Raw genomic sequence first — 6,618 nt, 5'->3', positions numbered from 1 at the left:
CAGGATCGCAGGGAGAGGCCGTATTAGTCTGGTTCTGAGATTCTGGAACAACTTTGCCCCCTGTACCCAGTGTTACCCTCATTATTTTGTAACCTTCCAACTCCTGATCATCCATGGATTTGTGTGTGTGTGTGTGTGTGTGTGTGTGTGTGTGTGTGTGTGTGTGTGTGTCGGACTATGTAATTGTAACCATACCTCTGGTTCTCATTAAAAACCATCATTTTAGTTAAAAAAAAATAGTTATGATAGATATACAGCTACATTCTCTTAATTCAATGAATAGAAAGATTTGTTCTAATAGTGTTTGTGGACAGGATACAATGTCTGCATCTTGTACAATGAATAACCACTAAGACAACAATATACAATATATTAAGTATTGAAACTGTCCTACTAATCGGGTTTTTTTTGTTTTGTTTTGTTTGGTTTGGTTTTTTTGGTGGAACTGGGGATTGAACTCAGGCCCTTGTGCTTGCGAGGGAAGTGCTTATTCCACTGAGTCATCTCCCCGGCCCCCAACTAATCGGTTTGGAAGCTGTCTCATTGCTATTTGTTTCTCAATGAAATTATTTTAAAAAATAGTTTTTCAGATTACCAGATATAAGCATGCAATATTGGTTCCAAAATAACTAACTGTTCCTTTCAATAAACCAATAGAAATTAGTAGTACAATTACCTTAGCTAGCATAAGCTAGCTTCATTCTCTCTTTTTCTCCTTTACCTCATCACATTTGTTCTTTTCTATTGAGCATTTTCTTTCCCTTTCATGATATCTACTGTACCTTTCAGATGTTATTAACTTTCCGGTTCTTACACTAGGGACACCTTTTCCTCTGCTATGCCCCTCTGCCATGCCACCCTGCCTAGAAGCCGACCCACTGTGAACTGAAGCCTCTACAAACCACAAGCTAAAATAAACCTTAGCTTCTTTACTGTGTGTGCCGAGCGTTTTGTCCCAGCAACAAGAAAACAACCAATATAGGAATAATAGTATACTTCAAGGACTTGGTCATATGAAATGCAACTGAATTTGACTAAGACACTTATATATGGCTTTAAAAATAAATTTGGGTCGTATTCTCTTGCTTGATGACATTGTCTCCCAAATCTGAGTCCGGCTGTCTTACTTGCCTCATATTCTCAAGTCTCTACTACCTGGCAAGTATCCATGTGCTGTCTAATCAAGCAACATCATAAAGCCAACCAACACAGAACTTGCATAGAGAGTACATAGTTACAGTTCCTTCTCCTTTAAAAATGTAAACAGTACCATTTATGTGTTTCTTCTATTTAGGAAAATATCAAAGTAATTAGATAATAAACAATTGAAGGAGCTGACCGTGATATCAAGTAAGCTGACTTCCCAGGCCTTGCCATATCAAAGTTCCAGCTGGAAAAATCAATTTCTAATCCCAAAGTAAAGGAATTTCCCTCAAGCCTGCAACATAGAAACCCTGGCAGAGGCTCCAACATGCTGAGCTGCCGTACAGACTTTAGACTTTCCAGGCCCTACAGTTACATGGGTAACTTTCTTAAAGTCTTTTGGTAGAGAAATAGAAGATGAAATAGATAGATAGATGATAGATAGATAGATAGATAGATAGATAGATAGATAGATAATGTATATATAATACATAAGTAGAGACAGAAAAGGGAGGGAGGAGACAAAGAGAAGGGGAAGAGACAGAAAGAAAGACAAAGAAAGAGAATCATATTAGTTCTCTTTCTCTAAAGAAACCTGACTTGGGGCTGGAGAGATGGCTCAGTGGTCTAAGGCACCTACTTAGAACAAGCTTGGCAAAGCATCAGGGACCGCGGTTCAATCCCCCAGCACCACATGCCAGCCAGCCCCGCCCCCTGGTGGGCTGAGCTGGCCACACACACACACCACACTCTCTCTCTCTCTCTCTCTCTCTCTCTCTCTCTCTCTCTCTCTCTCTCTCAAATAAATAAAAAATAAAAAAATTTAAAAAAAAAAATAAAGAAACCTGACTTAATATACTATCTAAAATATTTTCAAAGAGTCCTACAGCCAACCTAACCAGAAGTGGAAAAATGAGAGTAAATCTACACAATTACCTCAGCGGTCTAGAAAGTCCATTCCTGAAGCCTTTACCACTTCTTCCAAATATAGAGCATTACAAATGTATCACAGTGGAGTAAAAACCAGGATTCTGGTCTGGTCTGTCTGGCTCTGTGACCTAGGGAGTGAAACCTGTAACTTCTTTGCATACATACACACACACACACACACACACACACACACACAGCCAGTCTTCCAGTTGAGATTAATTTCTCTCCTCTAACAAACCACCAGGAAGAGCAACTTCCTGAAGAGGAAGGGATACTCCTAATGATGACTTCTAGAAGAGCAGGCTGTGAGAAGCTGGCTTACTTAGAGGACATTAACAACCAGCAGAATACTGGAGCTGCTGGCAAACTGACATCACCTTCTCCAAGTGGAGGAAACAGTCAAGGTTGTGGAAAGCAACAGAGTGGCAGAAATAGCCAGCAAAGGGTAAGAATTGCATGCTCCACACAGGGGCTGAGCTCAGAGGGATCTACATGGAGACACCTGGTGAGAAAAATGATTTCAGAAACAATGTGTTCCACAAAGCTGACATTCTGTGTTGTTCTTCCCTTGAGGAAATGCTGGTAAAGAAGAGGATAAAGACTCAGACACAGAAATCCGACCTTGTAAGCTCCAGTCATGTTTTGATATTTCACTGTGTGCACAGGAAGCATACAAAAATTATTTTCTTTCTCTTTTGTTTTTCCTACATTGTTATTGAATACTTCACGCATGGGGGTGGTCTACCTCAGATAGTATTAGCTGGCTTAACTTATTGTTTTTCCCTATTATTGCTTAATAGAATTGTGTGAAGTGGAAAAGTGGCAACATAGAAAGAGGAAACACTGGCCCACAGCAGTAGGTTCAGTTCCCAAAGGCTGGCCTACTCATCTCTGGGTCAACAGTGTCAACAAAAAAGTGACTTATAACATGATCGTATTAAAGCAAAGATTTTAAGTACCTGAGTAACTTTATTCCTTAACCAAATATATATATTGTTTGACTTTTCTTCTTTCAACAAAGCTTCAAAAAAAATCTATGTACTTGTATAAGAAACATTGCTGTTCCTGCAGCTTTGATATTTACAGTATATTTTAAATATGCTTTTCGTGAGATTTAAAACACTGAACTTATTTTGACATCATCATTTGTAAAGTTAATATATGTGTTGGCCACAATTCTACATGAAGAAGAAACCTGCCACAAATTAGTAATTATTGTTTTCATTAGTTTTGTCAATTTTGAGGTGGGGAAGAAACCCTAAACAAGGTTCAGTCTAAAATGATGGGCGGGGAGAGGGAAGGGGGAAATGGCTCAGTAGAATAAGTGCTCGCCTGACAAGTGCAGGAGACTGAGTTCAATCCCTGGTTCAGCAAAAAATAAATAAAAAAAAAAAAAATAAATAAATAAATAAATAAATAAATAAATAAATAAATAAAATGATCCTGGGCTGGTATTGCAACCATCTATGCAAGCCAAAGAAGTGCTAGCATTGCAAAGGAAAATGAGCCACTCAGATTCAAATATTACCAAACACTAAAGTCAACAAGGCACCAAGACAGAAGCATCAGGCTTTCAATATTTCAGATATTGGAATTAACAAATCCAGATATAAAATAATGATTATTAATATATCATATTTAAAGAACTTGGGGGCCAGGGAGATAGCTCAGTGGAATAAGTGCTTGCCTGGCAAGCGCAAGGTCCTGAGTTCAATCTCTGGCACCACACAAAAAACAAAACAAAAAATAAATTTAAAGAACTAAAACCCAAGTTTGGAAAGATGAACATGGAACAGAATATTGTAAAGAACATCCAAGTTAATTTTTTTAGATATACAGCTACATTCTCTTAATTCAATGAATACAAAGATTTGTTCTAATAGTGTTTGTAAACAGGATATCATGTCTGCATCTTGTACAGTGAATAACCACTAAGAAAACAACATGCAATGTATTAATTATTGAAACTGTCCTACTAATTGGATTTGAAACTGTCTCATTGCTACTTGTTTCTCAATAAAATTATTGGATTTTGTGTGTGTGTGTGTGTGTGTGTGTGTGTGCGTGCGTGTGTGTGGTACCAGGAATTGAATTCAGGACCCTGCCCTGGCTAAGTAAGCACTTACCCTACTGAGCTATCTCCTTGGACCCCAAGCTAATTATATAAAACCAAATACAATATCTACTTGTGAAAATAATAATTGAAATTTAAAACTTAGTGGATAAGCATAACAGACTGGACACAAACCAAAGAGCTAAGAACCATAAAACACCATCTAAAAACAAACAAAAAAAGAGTATCAGATTGAAGCCAACAGAGGCATAAAATACAAAAAAGGGGGGGGTTAAAAGTGATTTAGAAATGACCTAGAAAATAAAATTACAAAGTTTAACAGAGTCTAATAAATTCTAGGAGAAGAAAAAGAACAGGAAAGAATCCACTTTAGAAGACTAAATGGCTGAGGAATGGTAAAACAGCTGTGAACTCACAGATTCAAGAAGTCCAGTGAATTCTGGCAGAACAAATGAGCAGGCCCATTACTGTGGTGCTATGGCTTGTGTCTAGTTGTGCTCTGAAAGCCTCATGCAGTCACGGGGCAGGGACTTCCAGAGTTTGAGATTAATTCATGATCAAGGCTAGGATTATGGGTCTTAGTGCTGCTGGGATTATGGGAGTGAGTACTACACCCAGCCTGAGGCAGAGAGCCCGAATGCAACATGTGGAAGACAGACTTGCTGCTCTCTGTTGCCATTGCTGCTGCTACTCCTCCCTTTTGCTCTCTTGATCTTTGCCTCCACCATGAAAGATTGCCCTCTGCCATGTGCTGCTCTGCCTCAGAGCCAGCTGAGTATGGACTGAAATCTCCAATAAGTGTGAGCTAAACAAACCTTTCCTTCTTTCATTTTGGGTGTTGAGTATTTGTCCCAGCAAAGAGAGAAGAGTAACTGAGACATGTGGGATTCTAGCACATCAAAGCTTGTCCATTGGACAGTACACTTTGCATCTCTACTATGAGACACTCAGCGTACACTTAATGAATGAATAACAGAAAATTGAAAACAATGGGAAGGGCATGTGTTTCAACTCACTATGTCTGCCATAGTTCTGAATAATTCTGATTCTACTAGGGACTAAACTCTGAAATCACCTGAAATTTTAAATCACTATAGCTTGAAAGGTAAAAAGCTATCATCATGTCATTCTCTATCATTTAATGTCTTCCAAATCATCAAATATGGCTCAAAATATCAAATATGCTATTAAAATATTTGTTCTCAAAGTTAGTTTTGTGCCTGAGCAATCGAAATCATTTTGCTCTGGATTCATTTCATGTTAGCATGGAAAGAATGGTCTAAGACTCTCTGGTAGTCATGAGAGCTACCGCAAGGGCTCTAGCTTTCTCCTCCTCGAGGCCCCTGAGCAGACTGTACTTTCCTGCCAACTTGCAGTTAGGTATGTCTGTACAAATGGGAACAGTGTCACATACTTTGGCCAATAAAATGTGAGAAGTAACATGAGTTGATTTTATGTGGAACTGGAAGAGCCAGCACATGCCATGCCACCAGCTTTCTTTCCCCTCTGCCACGGCTGTGTTCCACAGTGTCTGTCCCTTGGCCTGGGTCCTAAATGAAGATGCATGAAACACCCAAGGCCACCTACTGATGGACACACTGTGAGTGAGATGCATGCTTTTTTCATTGTAAGCCACAAAGGCTGGGAGATGTTTTCTGAATGAGAACACCCAGTAGTCTACCTTGATTAACATGAAGGCAATACAGAGGTTCTACAGTTCTTTAGAACATTTGGCCTAACCTATCGGGCTTGAACTCCAAATCAGAAGACACAGATTATGTGTTCAGAAACATTTTCTCAGTGACGCAAAAGAACAGAAGGTGGTGCCAAGGAGAGCTGCAGAATTGTCTTTTATGTGGCGTTGGAGGAGAAAATAGTATCTAATCTAGTTGAGGTTTCAAGCTGCCTAATGATAAGGCAGCAGATTATATAACCACTCCAATTTCCTCCCAGACTTATGGTTTTACATTCTGTAGTATAATGCCATGGCTGGAAAGAAATAGGTTACAGGAAAGAAGCAACACGGTTCCGATTCCAGCTCAGTCAGCAATTTCTGTAGGCTATGTTAGTTATTTTAAGATTCACATAGTGACTTTTCAATGCTATTAAAGCAACACTGGTGAATCAGAATCAGCTTCTGAATAAATTACCAGCAAAAATTAAAAACCATGGCTGTTCCTAAAATGTAGCATATAAACTTAGCATTTTTTTTCTTCATTTAAAAACATATTAAACATTGACTAAATTTCAGGCACTGAACTAGATCCTACAGATAAAAATATAAAAAAGAAATAGTCCCTCCAGGGGTTTGCATAAGCAGAAAAGTCACCTAAAAATTTAATTACTATATAGTGTGCTATCTGCCATGATAGAGGATAAATATAGCTTTAAATGAGTGGAGAAGGATAAGCACTAATGAACAAAATATGGCAGAGAAAGCTTCCACAATAAAAACTTTATGCCACTGTTAC

Source organism: Octodon degus, unplaced genomic scaffold (genome assembly GCF_000260255.1).
Source record: "Octodon degus isolate 3935 unplaced genomic scaffold, OctDeg1.0 scaffold00270, whole genome shotgun sequence".
Lineage (NCBI taxonomy): Eukaryota > Metazoa > Chordata > Mammalia > Rodentia > Octodontidae > Octodon > Octodon degus.
Note: the sequence above shows the minus strand (reverse complement) of the source record.